At 45.1% G+C, this 21991-nt stretch overlaps 1 protein-coding gene across 1 annotated transcript in view; it reads right to left on the minus strand.

The window, feature by feature from the left end:
• Positions 1–19786, minus strand: part of KCNG2 (potassium voltage-gated channel modifier subfamily G member 2) — a 110578-nt gene extending 90792 nt beyond the window's left edge. Inside the window, exon 1 of the mRNA XM_090039532.1 lies at positions 19697–19786. The gene's annotated coding sequence lies outside the window, so the exon portion shown is untranslated. The remainder of the gene's footprint in view (positions 1–19696) is intronic.
• Between the last annotated feature and the right edge of the window lie 2205 nt (positions 19787–21991).

Genomic DNA, 21991 nt, shown 5'->3' on the forward strand with positions numbered 1-21991 from the left:
GGAATATACACTAATCAAGTAATCAGTACACATTCTAATAAAGTTATAATTGTTTTTGCTTTGATCTTAAACTGAATACTATAGTGCTAGGTAGGTCCCCAGCATATTAGTAAGGCTTCTAGTTTCTCTTTAACTGGAGAAAAGTAGGTGTTGTGTTCTGTGAAGATGCACCACACCATCTGCACCCTCCTTTCCAAAATCTTAGAACTGCCTGTGGGAAAACCTGGCCTCAAAGAGGGATGCCAGGAAACACTTTATGCCCCAGTTGAACTTTGCACTTTGCAGACTGGTGCTTCATCCACTAGACCCATCTCAACTGCACCATCCACTACAGACACCAAGATAAGAGGTGCCTGAGATGCAGCTATGAGTGAGACTTTGCTCCACATTGCTACAAGCCCCACACGAGAGCATGGCACCTGGATCACAGTGCCATCCAGGACCAGCTGGCAAAGGTCATCTTGGTGTCAGTTCAGATGATAGCTATGAACCACATTGCCCAGGCTGATAGCAGGCTGCACTTGGACATTACTGTAATAGATGAGGACAATACAGAGGTCCTGAAAATCAGTGCAACAATCTTGTTTGAGAAGTGGTGGCAGGCTGTTGTCAAAGCCCAAGAGCAAAAGCTGTCCAACTCCAAGCCACTAGCTGATACCCTACAGCAACAGTTCCCAAACTCTGACAGATTGTGCACCACCAATTTAAAATGATACCACCTTAAGGTAGAACTATATTATAGTAATTATAATAAATCTGTTAGCGTGTACCACTGACAGGTTGTCTGCGTACCACTGGTGATACCTGTACCAGTTTGGGAACTGCTGCCCTAAAGGGAAGGGGTATGACATGATGGTACAGACCCTGATCGCTTGGAGCATGAGACCTCAGCAATGAGAGCATCCTGTGAGCCTGCAGAGTACCCCACCACCACACAAAAGCAATGAGGCATCTAATGGTATCTGATACCAACAGATGTTGAACACATCATGAGCCACTGCCAATATGAAGACAGCCACCCAAGATCACTGGCCAGAAGCAAAACCAAGATGACAAAATGAACTTTTCCCTCATACACTATTTACAGACAAAAACATTGGCAACACATAGGGGATGCATGTGAGTGCATGTGCACCCCCTGAGATTGGCTGTTGCTGTCACTGCCAGTGGCATCTGTGGGCAGTCGCCACTTGCCGCCTCCCCCAACACTGCCAGCAGCATCTGAGGGTGGTCATTGTGGCCCCCCCTCCAGCCTCAGGAGACACAAGGCATTCATGAACAAAGACTTTTAATGCCTTTGACTATTTCCCACCCAAGCAATTGTACAACGCATACCAAAACCACTGTATAAAAAGGTCTTGCCACTTCACAACTGTGTACCGATGTAATTACTATGCTTAGATCTTACCTCTCTTCCAATCATAGTGTAGGGGATTAAGAAGTTCCAATGCCATACCTCAAGCTAGCACAGGCTGCATGACCAACTACATGTCTTTGACTGTGTTAACATACACCAAATATGTACCCATATAGCTACCACACAGGGGATCCTATGTTATCTTACAAAGCCATGCAAATAACCATGATTTTTAACATTGTTGAATAAAGTTTTAGATCTCAGAATCTTAATGAAACAGACCAGTTTCTAAAGTGATAGTGTAACATAATACCTTTCTATTACACTTCATATAAAAAAAGCTTGTAGCCAGTTTATGGGTTTTTTAAGGGTACTTGTAGAGTTGTAAGGGGAATCGTGGAGAGTTTTGCAAAACTCCTATTAATTATGGCAGCACAATTAATGCAGATTAGGACAGCACCAAAGAGCCCCAGATGTAGACCAGGATGTCTTTGGGTCAGGCACTGTACAAAACATGGAACAAACCAGTTCACTTCTCCAAAGAATTATCTTTTTGAGAGCTGGCAGTCTGAGCACAAGGAGGAAAATAGCTTGGGATAGTAAGAAAACAGCCAAGATAAAATAAGACCCTTGTTACAGAGAATCAACGAGTGTGCTTGATTTCTTTAAAAGCCAGAAGGGATCCAAACCTGAATAAACAGCTCACCTTCACTACTGGAAGAGCAGTGTGTTCCCAGCTTGTGGTAACTAATGTGCAAATATTCCCAAGTAAAAAAATAAAAATTAAAACCAAGCAAACAAAACCAAACCTAGTGAATACAGCACACTTTAGTCATACTGTTAAGGTAAATATGCTAGGGTCAGCCTTACATTTCCACCCACACAGTTGGCTGTACAGTAGAAGTAAAGTACCTTGTCTATACTTTTTTTTTTTTTTTAAACAAAACCTAAATGAGCTTGTGTTTGTTATCCCCAAGGCAAAAAAATAAAAATGCTATATTTTAAGCAGTGAAGACAAGCTCTAAGTAGACTCTCACATCACAAAAGGAAGCTACCACTGGAAAGTACAGACAGTTGTATAAACTTAGCTCAAGGGTTTAAGGGCCTCATCTTGGAAACGCTTGTTAAGCATTCCCACTGACTTTCCAGTTGTACATATGATTTTTAATCCTGTAGGTAGTCCCCCTGGATACAGGGATAGGACATAAATGCTATCACTCTGGCCTACATGTAAACAGGCTCTATCAGTCTTCAATGAAAATGCTGATTTGACCACATGAAATGGATAAGGACCAACAGCAATATATACACTAAGTGCTGAAGTAAGTTGGTGTGCTCTTATATCAACCAGAGTTTTGATGTGTGACAATGTTCTAATTGTCCTCAAAAATAGGTAAAAAGGTCCAGAGATCATAACACAGAAATATACTTCCTTTAAGGAGATACGAGTTCTTACATCCCAGTGGGGAAGAGTCCTCTTTTCTGTACTGAAGGGAAAAAGGGAAGAGACTGCAAGAAATAAAGCAGGGAAAACAATATTAAGAATGGTAATGATGTCATGATGCATCATCTAACAGCACTTGAAAACTTCCTTTTGCAGTCAGTCTCAAATGTCAAAATTAGAAACTTAAGTGTCTTCTAAGAAATCTCTGAGGACACGGGTTCCATTTCCTATGAAAAATATCTGGGGGTTTTTCCCCCTCACTCTCCCTCTCAGCCTGATACAATCATCAAGAATGATTTGAGAGAGGGAAGAGAGTCATACTTAGTCACTAAGAAGAAGCTTCAGCCTAAAGTCAGAATGAAGAAGAATCCAAGCCCTTTAAGATTTTAGCTACAAAACAACATGTGTAAAGGTCTAAACTGAAAAACAATAAAAACAGAGAGACTCCCCTCCCCCAAACCTAAGACCAACAACAACATCACAACCACACTCTCCCACCTCCTCCCCACCTTAGGTATTATCTTCAGGATGTTGTTTTATATCACAGTATTCATTCTGTATCATGAATTGATCACTCTCAGCAAAGTGCATTGCCTGCATGACTTCCCATGTATATGATACATTACAATGATGTTTGGAAGGCAAATGGAATCATTTCTTCTGCCGATCATTGTTTTCCAGTCAGAAAATGCCACCCCAGGACTTCCCTGCTTCATCCTTAAAAGGTCAACAAATTTAGTGTTCCTCAAGCTCATCTCATCTTCAAGGTTATTTATTTGAGCTTTCAGATCTTTTAATTCTTAATAATGCATTTTTAGCAGTTACTCCCATCTCACTTCCATGAAACATTAACTCTTTAGGAAGAAAAAGAATTAAAAAATAAATCCACGCATGAAACCAGGATAATCACTGGCTGGGATTTCTGTACGCAATTCTTGTGGACAAGATAACCTCAACCTGTTAAACAGGATCATGTATCTTTTTGTTACGAATATGAACAAGCAGCAAGTTTTTAGTGTATGCATTAGCATTTTCCAAGTACTGCTGTTGATGCTGAATACAATGTTCTGCTTTTATTACTCACTCAGTAAAACAAACCCCACAGGCCCTTATATTAGTCAGACTTTAAAATGTTTTCAGGGAGATTTTCAAAGATACAAAGATTACTGGAAAACACAAGTGCACACAGACCCCTTTCCAGACTGCTTAGAGGCCTAATTAATCTAACACTGATTGTATTGTGCCCCAGCCTTTCTGAACATTTTAAAATTTCCAGGAATCAAGTAATTCAGATACCAGGTAACCTGTTGTTGTGAAATTTACTCCACTGCAGCACAAAGGAAGGTCACTTTATGGTACACCTGAGAACACGCTTTCAATTAATCCAAATAATCGGCCTGACTAGAGATTTTTGAATGTTGGTAAAAGTTGCATAGATTAAGAATGGCAGCTCTCAGAAAACAAATATGCTCATCTGTTCCATTCACAAAACTCCTGGGGGACCAGGCACAAACTCTGGTTGTGATAACCGAAGTCAACGTTTTATTTCTCTCAAGACAAATTTCTTGTACTAAATTTTACTTCTGGAGAGCAAAAGGGAAGCTGTTGTACTAGGCACTGGCTTTGCAGACCAGTTCAAGTGCAGAGGAGGATGAAATGGTCCACAGCCGTGTGCATGCAGCTTCTACTCCTACCAATAAGGAGTGCAGGACCTAGGTTGGTGAGGGTGTTAAGGTGCATGGTCAACAGCCCAGAGGTTGCAAGTATGAGGCCGCAGCAGAAGTGTCCCCAGCCCAGCCAGATTCCAACAAACCTGTGAGTTCTGATACATACCAGGTCACAAGGACACAAAAATAAGAAGGCAAAAGTGAGAGTGCCAAAAGAGAAGACAGTATGCAGTTCAAGTCACACTGGAACAGACCAACTGTTGTTCCCTTGCTGGTTGAAATCAGCACATTTATTCTGCTAATGGACCCATTAATAGAATGGAGGAGGCAAACAATCCTAATTAAAGTGTCAACAAAAGATAACATTCATCTTTACAAAGTGCCTGTAGCGGATGCCATGCCATTCTGAAGAACTGCATATTTCTTAATGGACAGCAAACCTTTGAAAGAGGAGGGCTCCAGAATGTTAAACAATCTTAAATATTTGTTGCGTTTCATCTTTTGGAAGGACATTGTCCACCTTTTTCATCATTTCATTGTTGTTGACTCTTTGTTACTTCTAGTGCTCTTAGAAGCTTGAGAACAGCATTTCCCTTTATGTTCTTTGCCATTTGTCCAATATTGATTTGTCTCCAGCCTCTCTTACGGAGCTGGAAATTAATGTGGCTTGTCCAGTTCTCCCTTTTGTAGATGAACTTTACCAAGTCAGGACAGCACTGAAGATCACGTTGGTTAACTGTTGATAAACCAGGAGAGCAGGTTGAGGGAAATACTGCTTGTGTGCAAATCCTATATAAACAGTCAGAGTTCCACATAAGCAAAATGGCCCCTCAAACTAGCATGGCAAAGAAGCACCAGTTTCTACTGCCAATGGACCACAGGGTGTGGCATGACTACCACAGCGCCCTGCTGTTTTTCGATCCTAAGCCTGAATGGCCTAATATGCATTTTTAGCCAGACAAACTGGGGATAGCCATGCATTTATAGCTAGGCCAACTGGGGTCAGCCATCAACACAAGTCCAAAACAGGGGTGCAACTCAAGTCCTCACATCAAAACACCTTAACCACTGTGCCAACATTCCTAGCTATAGCAACAGTGCTTCCATCTTTTTAAATCCCAGCAGTGGCACAGTAAGAACCATTATCAAGAACATTTATCTTTGACAATTTAGAATCCTGCAGTTATTTTCCATCCACAGTAAAGTCAAGGATGATCAAATTCTGAGCTTTGACTACAACATTTTAGTTTAAAATGTTCCATTAAATTATCCTTGCATTATGAAAACGTGCATAATGCACTTCTTTTTAGACAGCTGTGACTAAGTGAAGTTTTGCATATTATTATTAATATAATTGTATGAAATGGCAAACATGTTGAAACAATCTGGCTGTTCATCAGAGATATCAATATCTGTTGAGAATCTGGGAAAATTAATTTCAATCCATATACTCCCTGTACACTTTCAGAGCAAAATATAACTTAAAATATTTATTGCAAACTCCACGATTTGTATTCATATTGGGATGTGCGCACTTAAGGTCACTGCAAGCATCAGAAATGGGTGCAGGTAAAGCACTCACCCCAGTGTTAGAAATGGAATATTGTTAGAAATGCACAGCTTGCATCTTGCACCTGATAAGAAAGAAACACTGCCAAGGACTTTTTTCCTTGCCCAGCCTTGCCACAGCTTTTCTTATACTAAATCGCAGACTCTCCCCCAGCTTCTCCCTAGCCTCTCTCATGCAGATTACAGAAGCTGGAATTCAATTGACTGTGTCCTTGAAAGGGCGTGAGGTTTAAACTCTTGGTGACCTATAGTAGTCTCTGAGCATGCTTAATTAGCTGATGCATATTTACCTCTCTGCCCTGCATACTTAAGTAGTTAATTATAATATACATGCGATGTATGTAGTGATGTAACCACATGTATGCTTGTATGAAACGGAAGTGAGCTGTAAGATTTCCTGTTTCTGCACAGGTGCCCAGGAGAAAAAAGATAAATACAGCCTGCAAAATTCCTTGGTGGGTTCAGAGTAATCTGAGTTTTTGACTCTGCTCTGACCCTATTTGCAAATACACCTTTTGTGCCATCTAATGAGCGTGTGTCTGTGATTTTAGTGGCCTCCAGAGAAACGAACCGCTTTAATCATCAATTTGGGATGATTGATGTCCACCAGATGGGACGTCTCTGGATCACCTCGGGGCTCAGTGACAAGATCGTCTCTGCCGCCACGGGGAGTGCACACCGAGCCGCCTTTTTGGGCTCGCCCAGGGGGTTTGAGATGTGAGTCGGGGTACCCGAGAGATTAAAGGCTCCTGTGCAAAATTTTTGGTTTCTGAGGATGCCAGACACACATTCTGGTATTCTGATTGAGATCTCTGGGGTATCCGAGTGAGCATACGAATTCCCTTGCCCAATTTGGTCTGGATCCGGGAACAAAGACACGTTCGATTTGGTTTAATACTGGGAAATTTTCGGCCTGGTATATGAGAACCGTCTGTAACTAGGATCTTTTGGTATTTGGTGTGCGTTGGACGCACTTTTGTGGGCATATGGGTGCGGGTCGCTCCCGTGTAGAAAACTCGGATGCGCCTTTAAGTTATATATTACAAAACTTCAGTAAATTTGCAAAGCAGGAAGATTATGGAGTGAAGATGAAAAAGGGTGATTTAATTAAATTTTGTCAACTCGAGTGGCCAACATTTGGGGTCCACTGGACCCCGAAAGGATCCTTTGTAGTAAAAGAAGTGATAGCTATCCATGAAATAGTTATGCAGAACGGATATTGGAATCAATTTCCTTATATCGATTGTTGGTTGTGGGTGGTTCAAAAATCAGCCACCTTGGATTAAGAAATGTTTAGTAAAGTCTCATGTGATGGTTGTTAAAGGACAGACTCGAGGAGGACCGCCTGTACTCCCTGAGTCTAATGAGCGGGGGTGGAAATTCTGAATTGGCTGAGTATCAGACCCGCTCTCCAGGCACCCCGTCAGGTAGCGAGGATGAATCGGACACCTCCTCGGGATCCAGTCCCTCTGCACCACCGCTCCCTCCCTCAGGGAAACCACCACCGGCGTATCAAAGCATACCTAATGATTCAGAGCATGAGCCTCAGCCAAGTGCCCCATCTGAATCAGGGAATAAGGGCTACTATTTGCGCAAGACTGTAGAATCACAGCCGGTGCTGAATTGCCCGATGTGAGAGGTTATCGGAGAGGGGGGCAATGCAACTTTTGTCTACACCCCATTTAGTACTTCAGATTTATTTAACTGGAAGAATCAGAGCCCCTCTTTTCGTGAAGACCCTGAAAAGATGAGGGACCTGTTTCGATCTATTGGACAAACCCATCGACCCACTTGGGTTGATGTCCAGATGATGCTCCAAACCCTCCTGACCCCGGAGGAGAGGAGATTAGTGTTGGGGACGGCAGAGCGCATTGCAGCAGCCAGGGTAGAAGCGGAGGGAGCTGCTGGTCGTACCTTGCGTGATACCTGCCCTGTTGAGGAACCGAGATAGGATAATCATACTGCAGAAGGGAGAGAGCTGAGTGCACGGTATCTGGGGATTATAGTGGAAGCAATGGGGAAGGCAATGCCTCGGGTTACTAATCTGTCTAAATTGTATGAAGTGAGACAGGGAAGAGAAGAGGATCCCTCAGCTTTCCTCGGGAGGCTGTATGAGGCGTTCCGCAGGTTTTCGGACCTAGATCCAGAAGCCCCAGATAATCCACGCATGGTAAATCTTATGTTTATTGGTCAATCCGCTGCTGATATTCGTAAGAAGTTACAGAAAACTGAGGGAGGTGCTGGGAAACCGATTTCAGAGCTGGTGGAAATTGCATATAAGGTATATGGGAATCGTGAGCATATGCAGGAGCGCAAGGAGGATAAAAAGGCTCAGTGACAGATGGCAGTGCTGGCAGCTGCTATAACTGGAGGTAACCCTGGAAAGGCTGGGATGCAGAAAGGGAAAGGAGAAAGAGTGGGAGCAGACGTCTGTGCTTACTGCAGGGAAAAAAGGACACTGGAAGAGGGAATGCCCAAAGTTAAAGGAGAGGAGAGAGGGGGAACCAAGAGGTCACCTCATGCGGGCAGAGGAAAAGGGTGAGGACACAGAATGAAGGGGACAGGGATCTAAGACCACTACCCTTCGGGTTGGAGCCCGAGAAGATCCCATGGTAACCATTAGGGTTGGTGGCAAAAACTTTGAAGCCTTGGTGGATACTGGGGCTACATTTTCAATTATTCCAGAAAACGCCCCCTGTGCAGCAACTAGTGAACAGCATGTACTTGTGGAAGGGATTGAGGGAACGCAATCCCGACTCCCTGTTTGTAAGCCACTTCTCACCAAAGTGGGGGACCATTTGCTTGAGCACTCCTTTGTATATTCTCCAAGTTGCCTGGTTGCACTACTTGGGCGGAACCTACTCACAAAATTGCAAGCTGAGATATTTTTCAGAGACGACCAGATGGTGGTCCAGCTACCTGTCAAGCAGAGCTCGAACTATCAGATGGCACTCCTGGAGGAGCGACGCCCTGTAGTAAGTTCTGAAGATCACATGACTGGAGTAGACCCTTCGGTATGGGCTGATGGAACCCCTGCATGAGCTAAGTCAGTCTCCCCGGTAAGGATCATACTCAAGGAGGGGGGGAGCCCGTTCGGGTAAAGCAGTATCCACTCAGCTGAGCGGCCAGAGCTGGACTCAAGCCGTTAATAGAGAAATACAAGAGGTGCGGATGGCTAGCGGAAGGGTCCTCACCATATAATACCCCCATTCTTGGAGTGCCGAAGGCAGATGGGGTCTCATACAGACTGGTCCAAGACCTGCGAGCAGTAAATAAGAAGGTCCTTTCAGACCATCCTGTAGTCCCGAACCCACACACGATTTTGACACAAGTACTGGGGGAAGCTGAAATATTTTCAGTGCTAGATTTGAAAGATGCTTTCTTCTCCATTCCCCTTCACCAAGAGTCAAAAATTGTTTGCTTTTGAATGGGAGGATCCAGATACTTTCCATAAAGCCCAACTCACGTGGACAGTTCTTCCACAAGGATTCATAGCAGCCCCCCATATTTTCGGACTTGCCCTTCAGAAGGACTTGGAGGAGTGGAAGGGATCACACCCCATAGTGACTCTCCTCCAGTATGTGGATGACCTGCTAGTTGCAAGCCCAAACTTGCAACTCTGCGAGAAAGCCACCAGGGCACTGCTAAACACTCTAGGGAAAAAAGGATATAAAGTCTCTAGAGAGAAAGCCCAAATATGTCAGCCTCAAGTTACATTTTTGGGATATAAGCTCTCAAAGGGAGTCAGAGCCCTGAGTGCGGACCGCATACAGGCAATCCAAGGTCTAAACTCACCTAAGTCATCCAAGGAGTTGCGGGCATTCCTAGGGCTAACTGGGTTCTGTCGACTATGGATACCAGATTATGGTGGGAAGGCTAGACCACTGTATGACTCCCTGACTAAGGAGAGTCTCACTAAATGGAAATGGAATAAAGAAATGCAGCATGCCTTTGATCTGCTTAAGGCAGCATTAACCCAGCCCCCTGCCCTGGCCATCCCAAATAGTAAAAAGCCATATCGACTGTATGTTCATGAGAATCGAGGGGTTGCATCAGGGGTGCTGACACAGCCATCAGGCCCAACCTGGAGACCCGTGGGATATTACTCAAAAGTTCTAGATCCAGTTGCACTCGGGTGGCCAGCCTGTCTTCGGGCTGTGGCAGCCACAGCAGTGGTTGTTGAAGAAGCCCAGAAGATAGTCATGGGTGCAGATATGGAAATACACACCCCATATGGAGTTCCCCAGATTCTAGGGACTGAGGGAGGAAAGTTTCTCAACCCCTCCAGACAATCACGGTATGAGATATTTTTGCTCTCTAATCCAGGACTTACTTTCAAACATACTACAGCCTTGAACCCTGCAACCTTGCTGCCGGAGCCAGGGAAACCGACGCATGACTGCCTGATCTTGCTGAGGACCCAAGTGAAGACCCAGATGCTGAATACTTTGTAGATGGCTCCAGCTCCGTCATCGATGGAAAAAGACAAACAGGATGTGCAGTGGTAGCCTTAGATAAGGTAGTACGGAGGGAGTCATTGCCGAGCTCATGGTTGGCACAGGCCGCGGAACTCACTGCGCTCACCCCAGCATTACAGCTGGGGACAGGCCAGCGGGTTAATGTATACACTGATTCTCGCTATGCTTTTTCTACGGTCCATGCGCATGGACTATTGTGGAAAGAAAAGGGTTTCATTACGGCTTCTGGGAATAAAATTGCTAACGGCCCCCAGATTATCAAGCTACTAGAGGCACTCCACCAGCCTAAAGAGGTAACAGTCATTCATGTGCGGGCCCATGGGAAGGCTGCTGAGGAAAAACATAAGCTTGGAAACGCAAAGGCTGATGCGGCAGCAAAGGAAGCCACATTTATTGGTGGAGAAGTGGAGGAAGTATCCAGGCAGGCCTTGTCCCATGCCATATGGCCATACGTCCGGGATTTAGTTCCGCAGTATTCCCCTGAAGAAGATAAATTTGCACAGAAGGCTTGTGCAAAAAAGAACGCCCAGGGGTGATGGATAGTACCAGGAGGAAAGGTCATGATACCCAGGCCATTGCTTCGGGAAGTGCTGCATCAGCTTCATGCAAGAACCCATATGGGAGGCTTGGCTATGGGTGATCCGCCAAGCAGTAGCCCCAGGGCTATATGTAGAAGCTCAACGTATTGCTACCAGGTGCATCACATGCCAGAAAGTAAACCCTTGAAGGAAACCCCCTGTGCCAATGGGAGGTAGACTCTGGGCAGCGTACCCTGGACAAGCATGGCAGATTGGTTTTGCCGAGCTCCCACGGTCCGGACATCATGGGTTATTACTTGTCATGGTAGACCAGCTCTCTGGTTGGGTCGAGGCATGGCCCACCAGGACTGCCACTGCAGCTACAGTAGTGAAGTGTTTGTTGCAGGCGATCATTCCCCGGTATTCCCTGCCTGAATCCATCGAGTCGGATCAAGGACAACACTTTGTGGGAAAGGTAGTTCAAGAAGTCGCACAAGCTCTCAAGATCACTTGGAAACTACACACACCATGGAGACCACAGAGTTCAGGACAAGTGGAACGCATGAATAGGACCTTAAAGACTCTACTCACCAAAATCTGTATTGAAGCACGCCTTAAGTGGCCTCAAGCATTGCCACTAGCTCTTACTTGCATTCGAAACACTCCTTGACGGGGCATTAAATTAACCCCATATGAAATTATGTTTGGCAAGCCCCCTCGAGTCTTACCCCCTGGGATGCGAGAAAATGTAACTTTTGAATTAGGCAATAGCGAGCTTCATATGTACGTTATTGCTTTGCAGTCTGTCTTGTCTTCTCTTCGCAGGTAGGCAGCCTCCTTTCAGCGTCTGCCTTTAGATGTACCGGTACATGACTTCTGCCCGGGAGACTGGGTCTTGGTGCAGCGGTGGATAAAGGAACTTTTGACTGAGAGGTGGAGTGGCCCTTTCCAGGTACTTCTAACAACCCACACCGCTGTAAAGATTGCTGGCCATGACCGTTGGATACACCATACCCATGTGAAACGACATCCACGAGTGTCAGAGGACACCAACTCCCAGGACGAACTCACTCCGGAAGCCGAGTCGTCCTCGGAACAAGAAGCCAGCAAGTGGAGCTGTGAACCCACTGGTGATCTCCAAGTGCGCCTGAGACAGCTTAATCTTGTCTAATTTTCTGAACTTTGAAAGTAAAAAGAAAAAGTTTAGGCTGTATTTGATCTCAAGAAAGGGAGAATATGGTGGGAATCTTAATATGCTTTGTTGTTATTTATGTAGTAAGAGAAGCAGGATTGAGCAGCCCTAGCTGCCAGCCTATATCCCCGCTTCCCCCAATTGCTCCCCCAGGGACAAATTTGTATGTTGACATGATGGAAAGAATTGCAGGTACCTTCAATCTCACCAACTGCTGGGCCTGTGGGGGACTCAGAGAGGCCAGAGAACAGTGGCCTTGGAGGGCTTTTCCTTTGGCCCCAAAATGGTTGGTAAGTGATAAGGCAGATGTTAAGAGTACTGGTCAAGAATGGGATGAGAACCGCAGCTGGGATCTTTCCCAAGTGGCATTAGGAGAGTACTGTATTAGCAATAATGGTACAGGGAGGAGTTTGGGACATAGCCAGTGTACATGGACATTGAAATGGATCTGAACATGCACTACCTGTTATGCCCTTAATTGCAGCAAGTATGCAGGTCAATGGAATTCTACTGATGTTAAGCTCCCAAACTCCACGTGGATGAAATGTAACCCATCCATTCCACAATCATCCCCGTATGATGAAGACACGTGCTTCAAAAAGGTCAGAAGGGCAAGAGTATCACGTTTCGATCCTAACATTACAAAATGTCAGGCATATGAGACCCGAAGTGAACGATTCATACTTTACTTCTATAATTGGCAATGGGCGCACCCGAATGGCATGATGGCCTGGTTTAATAGATATTGGAGTGCCTCAAATGACACAAATGAAATAACTGAGTGCGAGTATAGGGATAAAGATGGTGTATGGAGATGTCGGCTTAAACCGAGTGACCATTACACCGGCCCTTTAGGGCATAGGGACAACAAATACTATCCCCCTCTTTTCTGGTGGAACCGTGACCCCCTGACCTTGGGAGGGGAAAACAGGGCCTTAAAAGGACATTATTGGATTTGCGGAAGGCGAGCCTATATGGTACTGCCACAAAGGTGGACAGGAACCTGCTATATTGGGGTAATTGTACCAGCTTTCTTTTTGCTACCATCTGAGGTTGGAAATAAGTTGGGAGTCTCTTTGTATGATGATTGGAAAAGGACCAAGAGAAGTATTGATGTAAGTTTGACACGGGGGTGGCTCCCAAAAGTGGAAGGAGGATGAGTGGCCCCCTCAAAGGATTATTGAGTATTATGGACCAGCTACATGGGCTAATGATGGGAGTTGGGGATACCGGACACCAATATACATGCTAAATAGAATCATCAGGTTGCAGGCAGTCTTGGAAATAATTACTAACCAAACTGCCACTGCTCTCGAGTTACTGGCCCAACAGAGTTCTCAGATGAGAGAAGCCATACACCAAAATCGAATGGCCTTAGACTATTTACTCGCAGAGGATGGCGGAGTCTGCGGAAAGTTCAACCTTTCTAATTGTTGTCTCCAAATAGATGATAACAGAAAAGCAGTCTTAGAGATTGCCAAAGAGATTAGGAAAATAGCCCATGTACCAATACAAACGTGGGAAAACACATGGGATAAAGACTGGTGGTCTAATCTACTTGGAGGACCCTGGTGGAAGAAAGTAGGGTTTGTACTTTTTGTGTGCTCTGACTGGTTTGATTTTTATTCCTTGCCTTACTCCCTGTCTCACTAGATTGATAACCACCACAGTTGAAGGGATGCAAGTTGCAGCAGTCCCCCTCAAAGCACAGACTGTAGCAAAAGTCATGGTACTCAGAAAAATTCCTCGTAATTATCCTGATCTGCCTAAATGAAAATGGGGAGCAGAAAGCATCTTGAGGGGGGAATATTGTTAGAAATGGAATATTGTTAGAAATGCACAGCTTGCATCTTGCACCTGATAAGAAACACTGCCAAGGACTTTTTTCCTTGCCCAGCCTTGCCACAGCTCTTCTTATACTAAATCGCAGACTCTCCCCCAGCTTCTCCCTAGCCTCTCTCATGCAGATTACAGAAGCTGGAATTCAACTGACTGTGTCCTTGAAAGGGTGTGGGGGGGGGGGGGGGGGGTTAAACTCTTGGTGACCTATAGTAGTCTCTGAGAATGCTTAATTAGCTGATGCATATTTACCTCTCCGCCCTGCATACTTAAGTAGTTAATTATAATATACATGTGATGTATGTAGTGATGTAACCACATGTATGCTTGTATGAAACACCTTTTGTGCCATCTAATGAGTGTGTGTCTGTGATTTTAGTGGCCTCCAGAGAAACGAACCAATTTAAGCATCACCAGGACCACCTTAGTCTCCAGTTACTCGTAAAGGGGTTTAAGTCTTCAATGGGCAGAATTACAGTGCTGTGAACACAGGGCCATTCCCCACCAGGTGGACTCCTGGAGGCAGTGGGACTCCTGTGGAAGTAATGTACTCTCTCATCCTCAGTAATGAGGAGAGTCTGACCCATGGTCTCCTGGGGATTGAGGAGAAAGTCATTTACACATAATAGGATGGCTTAAAAAAGAATCACTGACTATAACAGCAACAGCTTGAGACTTCTGCCATCCTTCTATCTGCATCTGTCAAAAGTCCCACAGAAATGCATGGAGTTCTTACACTGTGAAACAATGTCCAGTGTGAACAAAGGTGGCACAATTGTGCCTTCTATACAGTTTCTAAATGGAATACAGATTCTGAGGCAACACAAAACAAGAGTACAACTCACAGCTCCCCAGTAACACAAAATCTGAAGTAATTCTGAGTTGTCCAGGATAATTAACAGATACCCAAGAAGGTCCAACTGGTACAACACAAAGCATTTTAGTCCATTGATTTAAACAAAAAAAGGTGTAGTAATCAATCTGACCAAGATATTAATCTCAAGAGAATAATTTGCAATTTATAACTCAAAAGTGACACCTCAATTAATCAAATAAAAAGCTCAGTGCAATGCAATGCAATGCATCTGAGATGCTTGGAGAGGTGCCAGGCCAAAAGCTCTTGTAGTTCTCTCATTTGTGCCACTGTTAGAAGAAATTCAAAGTGGAACTGATACCCATCAGGGAAGTTTTTTCTAGAGTGGGTAAGTAGCTTAGGAGCCTAAGTTCCATTTTCAAGTGACTTTGGATAATTAAACACAATCAAGCACCTAACTCTCACGGAAATAAATAATTTAGTGGGAGTTAGCTACCCACCTCTCTTGAAAAAAGCAGAGCCTAAATATCCAATAGGCTCATGTCTTCATCACTAGGCAACTTAATACTTTTATAAGTCTGTCAGTAAGTACCCAAGTCCCTTTTGAAAATGACACCTGGGATCCTAAATCACTTGGGCTCTTCTGAAATTGTAGTCCCCATTCAATTGCATTTCACTTTTTGCACTTTCTCTATCCAGGGGCATAACAATTCAATTATTTCAGGACAGATTATATCTAATTCTTTTCCCCTTGGCAAGAAAAAGACAAAACTCCATCCCACAGTCCTTACGCAGACAAAAGGTTTCCTGTTTGGGAAGTGCACCCAGGATTTTGCTTCCCTGCTATTATTATCTATTCAGTCTTACTGTGCCTTCGTCTTGTTCTGCAAGTCATTGAGAACAACTACACAGAAAGAAGAGAGATGTTGAAGCAGCAGAGTAAAGGATCTTACTACTGATCCAGGGGCTTTAATGTAAACCTTGCTCCAAAGGTTGCCCCTTAGATCCAGCTGTAAATGGGTATTTTAGTCATTTTACTTGGTGAGTCAAGGGTGGCTAGCTATTACCTTGAGTGTTGCTAGCTATAGACACTAGTGTGTTTTAAACAGGCTAACTAAATTGGTTTGATAACCTTTTTAGATGCAGAGAGGAACAGCAAGGAGCACTAGCCATTTTGGATGGTCTTCCAGTTTAGTGGGGGCTCCTTAAACAAATAAACTGGGAACTTCTACACAAAAGAGAGTGCAGAATTAAGTGATATCTACTTAAAAACAAAGAAAAAACATCTAAATAGGAAATGGCTATTATGCTTTAATTTCACAGCCTAGTTTGTTCTACACAAGCTTTTTTGCATAGACAAGCTCTGAGGCATCACAAGAAACTATGTAATCAGGAACATTAATGGTCATCTCTAAAACCTAATCCCAACATGCTCTAGTTTCAGTGCAAAAGTAGAGAGAGATTCTCTGGAAGCAGTCTCTTTGATTTTTCCTAAATCCTACTCAGGTATATAGAGGTAATATCCCCAAGGCTTCACCACAAACAAGGAGGGAAGACTGAGAAATGTGACGAAAAGCATCTTTTAACACCTTGTCCACCCAAGAAATTTGACAACCCCCTCAAGGTGTAAAGCTATTGGGAAATGGGAGCCATTAAAAACAGAACAAACAAACAACCAACCCCAAGAGACAAAACTGCATTTAGGATTACACTCCACAACTGGATTTTTGCAGGTGCAGAGGTTTGCTCCAAGGGGTGTGCACCCAGAGAGTCAAATGCAGGACCTGGCCATTCAGATATATGTTAAGCAGAAAGCTCTGCATGAACACCTTAAAAACCATCTCATGATTAAGCCCATAAAATGACAGACAGCTACTGACAATTACTGAATGTGTTATTAGGCATCAAACCAGAGGCTTAAGGCCAAATCAGATAACTGTAATCACCTCAACAAGGCATTAATTCGCTTAGGTATGCACAGCCTGAAAATATGTGGTGATTCTGAAATAATTTTTAGAATGATAGAAGTCTGACTCTGGAATTATTCACAATGGCTGACATTTTGATCATCAAAATAAGAGCAACTGTAGTGGAAATAAATTTGAGTCTATTAACCCCCCCCAGCACTTCCCCCCATTACAATGTGTAAGATGGTGTGATAGGATTGGCACCCCCCACACACCCTGCTGATATTTTACATTAGTCATACGACATCTGGTCTGGTCTTCCTTGTTTTGCTGGAAGTCTTTTGAGGACTTAAAACCATGTGAACTGGGGGGGGGGGGGGCTTTTCAGCCCTTATCTGAATGGAAAGAAGTGTCAAATGTTCAACAATAGCTTTTCTAGTAACTTTTTAATTTCTTGCAGTTATACAAACTGTAACAAAAGCAAATAAGCAATGCCTTAGAGGAGCTGAACAGACACTTCTTTTTCTCTCTTTAAAGATCACCTTTAAGTCATTTCAGAGCCATAGAAATATTGTGGACTACAAATGGAATGGAAAGACACATCTCCCCTCTGGAATAGTACTAGTGTTTTGAAGTTGTACTAAAAGTTGTCCCATATGTAATTCAGGTGGGGTTTACCATTTCTTAGTGGACTTGGACAATCTTTCTCTTAAGAACCAGAGACTTATGTAAAATATAAGCAACTCTAGAACAAAAATTGGACCCAACTGAGAGCCCACCTTTTTAGAAAGTAGCCGAGCAGAACTTCTAGCAGCCAGAAATAAGGAATTTCTTCTTCTGATGCATCTTAATCAGAGTTTTCAGGACAGATGCTGAATACACAGCACAGTTAAACAACAATACCAACCCTAGTAGCGATTCTCTGTTTTCAGACCAGTCTTGACAAGGATGCCAACACTGTACATATACAGGATTTAGTAATGTATTAACATGCATCAACAAATGCGACAAATATAACATCTCTCTGACTTGGAACAAACATTTGTTTAGTGTCTATCATAAATAAACTATGCTAATTAACACCGTATTAAAGAGAGGAATGATTAAAAGTTCCAGTTTAGACATATCTCGAGGCAAAATGCCTTTGAATTCAATGTGAGAAGCAAGGCTTTCTTAGGATGGTAACTCTTATTGGACCAACTGCATAGCTGAAATTGAAAGCTTGTCTAACTCTAATGCAAGACATTCCTCAAAGAGAGCTTGTCTAATTATCCCAACTGCAGTTAGTCCAGTAACTGGTCTCATCTTAAGAAATCTTTCTGTTTTACACCATTTCTGAACCATGACAGCTATATCACTCTTACACTGGAAAAAACAAGGGGTTGCTTCTACCTAGTTGCAAACCAAGTTACAGTAGCTTTATTTCAACTGGCGTTGGGGGAACTGCCCCCCCCTCCCCACACACACTTTTCTCACTAGACCAAAATGCCATAACGATGCCCTGTATCAGTTAACCAAAAACTGACCTTTGTGCCGGGAATCCTAGCAGAGCGAGCGCTCCCTCACCAAACAGTGTCAAAAGCCGAGTCAGTTACTTTTCAAGCAGTTGAAGGTTCAAGCAAGGTTTCAAGGCAGAAATGGCAAGGGAGTTTAAAGCCCTCAATCCTCAAGGTGTGTCTATGTGGAGGCAGGGGAGGAAGAGGTAGACTCATAGAAAATGAGTGTTGGACGGGACCTCAAGAGGTTATCTAGTCCACCCTCCTGCTCCAAGCAGGACCAGCCCCAACTATCTCACTCTAGCCAAGGCTTTGTCAGTCCCCATCTTAGAGAGCTCTGAGGCTGCATATCCTCCCACCTCTTCAGGCAGGCACCCTGCCTGCCTGTTCCAGGGCTTTACTATCCTGCTAGTGAGAGAGGGACTCAAATAGATCTTGAATTAAGCCATTACCCTTGGTCCAGGACCGGAGGTGCTCACTGAAGGCAATGAACTTGTAATGTCTCAAGACAGAAGAACCGGACAGGGATGGGGGCCCTCGAGTCCACGGTCAAGCCCTTTAGAGCCCAGAACGAGGCAGCTCTGCCTCGGCCGGAAGGAAGCGACTCTTCCCCTCCACAGGGCACTGGTGAGGCCACATCTGGAGCACGGCGTCCAGTTTTGGGCCCCCCACTACAGAAAGGACGTGGACACATTGGAGAGTCTAGCAGAGGCCAGTGAAAATGGTGAGGGGGCTGGGGGGACATGACTTTTGAGGAGAGACTTAGGGAACTGGGCTTATTTAGTCCGCAGACATGATTTCACAGACAGCAGGGCTGGAAAGGTGAAAGCGGAGAGGGGATTTAATAGCAGCCTTCCCCTCCCTGAAGGAGGGCTCCAGAAAGGATGGAGCTGGGCTGTTCCGAGTGGGGGCAGATGACAGGACAAGGAGCAGCGGTCCCGAGTTGCAGCGGGGGAAGTTTAGGTTGGATATTCGCAAAGGCGCTCTCCCGAGGAGGCCGGCGAAGCAGGGGGCCGTGGGATCTGCATCCCTGGAGGGGTTTAAGACCCTGGGCTGGGTTGGTCTCGGTGGGGACGGTGCGGCTTGGAGCACGGGGGGTGCCCGCCCGAGGAGCGCCCTACCCCCAACCCTCCCCCACGCTGCGACTCCGGGCTCTGTGGAGCGGAGGAGAAGACCCCTCCCCCCGCCGCGAGATGGGGGCAGCCGTCCCGGCGGGAAGGCTCTGCGTCCCCGGGGGCAGGGGGACGTCGCGTGTGAACCAGGGGCTCGCCCCGCCGCCCCGCCGAGTTTGCCGGGTGCCGAAGGGGCAAAGCAGCGCGGAAAGTTCCCGCCACCGCAACCCCCCTCCCCTCCCGCAGGTGTCTCGCAGCCGCCCTGCCCCGGCTCGAGGGGCCGCCTTCCCGCGCGGGACCCACCTCCGGGCGCGGCACCCGGGTCCTGGCTCCGCTTCGCAGCCCCCGAGCCCGCAGCGGCTCCGCGCTCCCGATCCGGGTCCGGCAAACTTGCCGCTCGCTCGCTCCCGCCCTCCGCCCCGCGCCTCCTTCCCCCGGCGCGCCCGCCTCCCGCGGACGCCTCGCTCGCGTCCCCCCAGCCCTCCCCCGTGCCCGCGGGCTCTCCCTCTCACGAAGAAGTATTTCCTCAACTCTTGCGGCAGAAAGATCCCACTGACCCCGACAAACTCGTCTGTCTGTGACCTCGGGCACGGCCGCAACCTACCCCCCGAGAAGCGCCAGGCTCTCCAGCTAGTCGGTGTTTCCAAGCGCTGTCAGGCTGGAGCTGGGTAGCTGCTTTTCCTAGCTGGACGGAGTCCCCTGAGCATCCCTTGGCACGCGTGGCCCCGCCGGATAAATGTATCGCCAGACTCGCTAGTCAATGGTGCGATCGTCAGCTTGGGCTTGCGGCCAGCATGACATTTATTGCAGGATTAACCAGTTAAAGGTGTGATTAGGGTGGCCATCACAGAGGACAGTCCGGTTGTCCTCTACTGATACACAACCCGCCACCTTTAGACTAACTTAGACTGGCCAGGGTACAAAGTAAGACCCAGCACATAGGGCAAAGTAATGATCACTATAATTTAACTGGCTAATCGTGCAATAAATTTAGAGGGGCCACCGTGCAAAGCAGCGATCATACCTAGGGTGGCCATCAGAGGACATTCCAGTTTTCTGCTACTCCATCCTCTATTGAAACGAAACCCAACGCCTTTATGTCCTCTATTTTTCTCTTCAAGCAGGTGTCATCACTGCCTAAATTTGTTGCACGATTAGCCAGTCTAAGTTTATTGCAGAATTAACCAGTTAATGGTGCAATCACTACTCTTGGCCCTTGTGGCTTCTCTTACTTTGCCCTGTGGCCAGTCTAAATTTACTGCACATTAGTCAGTCAATGGTGCAATGATTACTTTGCTCTTGTGGCCACTGTATATTTATTGCCCGATTAACCAGTTAGTTTCTGATTATTACTTGCACCTGTGGCCAGTCTTAATTTATTGTAGGATTAACAGGTTAACAGTGTGATTATTCCTTTGCACTTGTGGCCACTCTTATTTTCCACTGTGGCCAGTCAGTCAATGGTGTAATGAATACTTTGCACCTGGGGCCACTCTACATTTAGTGCACGATTAACCAGTTAATGGTGTGATCATTACTTTACATCTTTGGCCAATCTTACTTTATTGTGGCATTAACCAGTTAAGGGTGTGATCATTCCTTTGCACTTGTGGCCACTCTTATTTTGCACCGTGCCCAGTCTTATTTTATTGCATGATTTACCAATTAATTGTGATTGGTGCACCTGTGGCTACTTTAAATTTATTGTCTGATTAACCAGTTAGTTGTCTGAGCATTACTTTGCACTTGTGGTGGGTCTTACTTTGCACTTGTGGCCTGTTTGAATTTATTGCATGACTGACCACTTAATGGTGTGATCATTACTTTGCATCTGTGGCCCATCTAAATTTATTGCATGATTAACCTATTAATTATATGATCAGTACTTTGCATTTGTGGCCCCTCTTACTTTCCACCTGTGTCCCATCTAAAATTATTGCAGACTCACCAGTACCTGGCATGATAATTACTTTGCACTTGTGGTCAGTCTAAGGGCCCTGCTACACATTCAAATGAAAGCTGGATAGAAACCAGCTATAGAATTGTTACACATTTTCAAGCACTAACTTTATAGCTGGTTGGCTCTTTTTATAGCTGGACAGTCATTTTTATTATGTGATAATTACTTTGCACTTGTGGCAGGTCTAAATGTATTGCATGGTTCACCAGTTAAGCATGTAATTATGTAATGTGTAGAAGGGGCCATATCATTTGGACTTCTAAATCAATGCATTTGGCCAGGCATGAGTCCCTAGTAGGGAAAAACTGCTTGGGCACTTGGAGGAAGACAGAATCATAGGAAAGATTATTTGTGAGGTGGAAGGGACCTCATTAATTCATCTAGTCCAGCCCCCTCCCTACCCTTCACACCACCACCCTGCTCAAGGCAGGATCATTCCTGAAGGTCCCAGCCATGCATCTGTCCAAAATAATTAGAAATAATTTATAACTCTTGTGCAGTTTCTCTGTAACTGCTTCCTGAATGGTTAGGAGAGACCCAAAGGTTTAAAAGTATACCCCCAGACTATTGAGTTGTGCCTAATACTTGGTACAAAATATTTGCCTAATTTTACTTGAGAGACAAGAATGGCTGAGTAG

This window comes from Crocodylus siamensis, chromosome 3 (genome assembly GCF_052110815.1).
Source record: "Crocodylus siamensis isolate JL-2025a chromosome 3, ASM5211081v1, whole genome shotgun sequence".
Taxonomy (NCBI): Eukaryota; Metazoa; Chordata; order Crocodylia; family Crocodylidae; genus Crocodylus; species Crocodylus siamensis.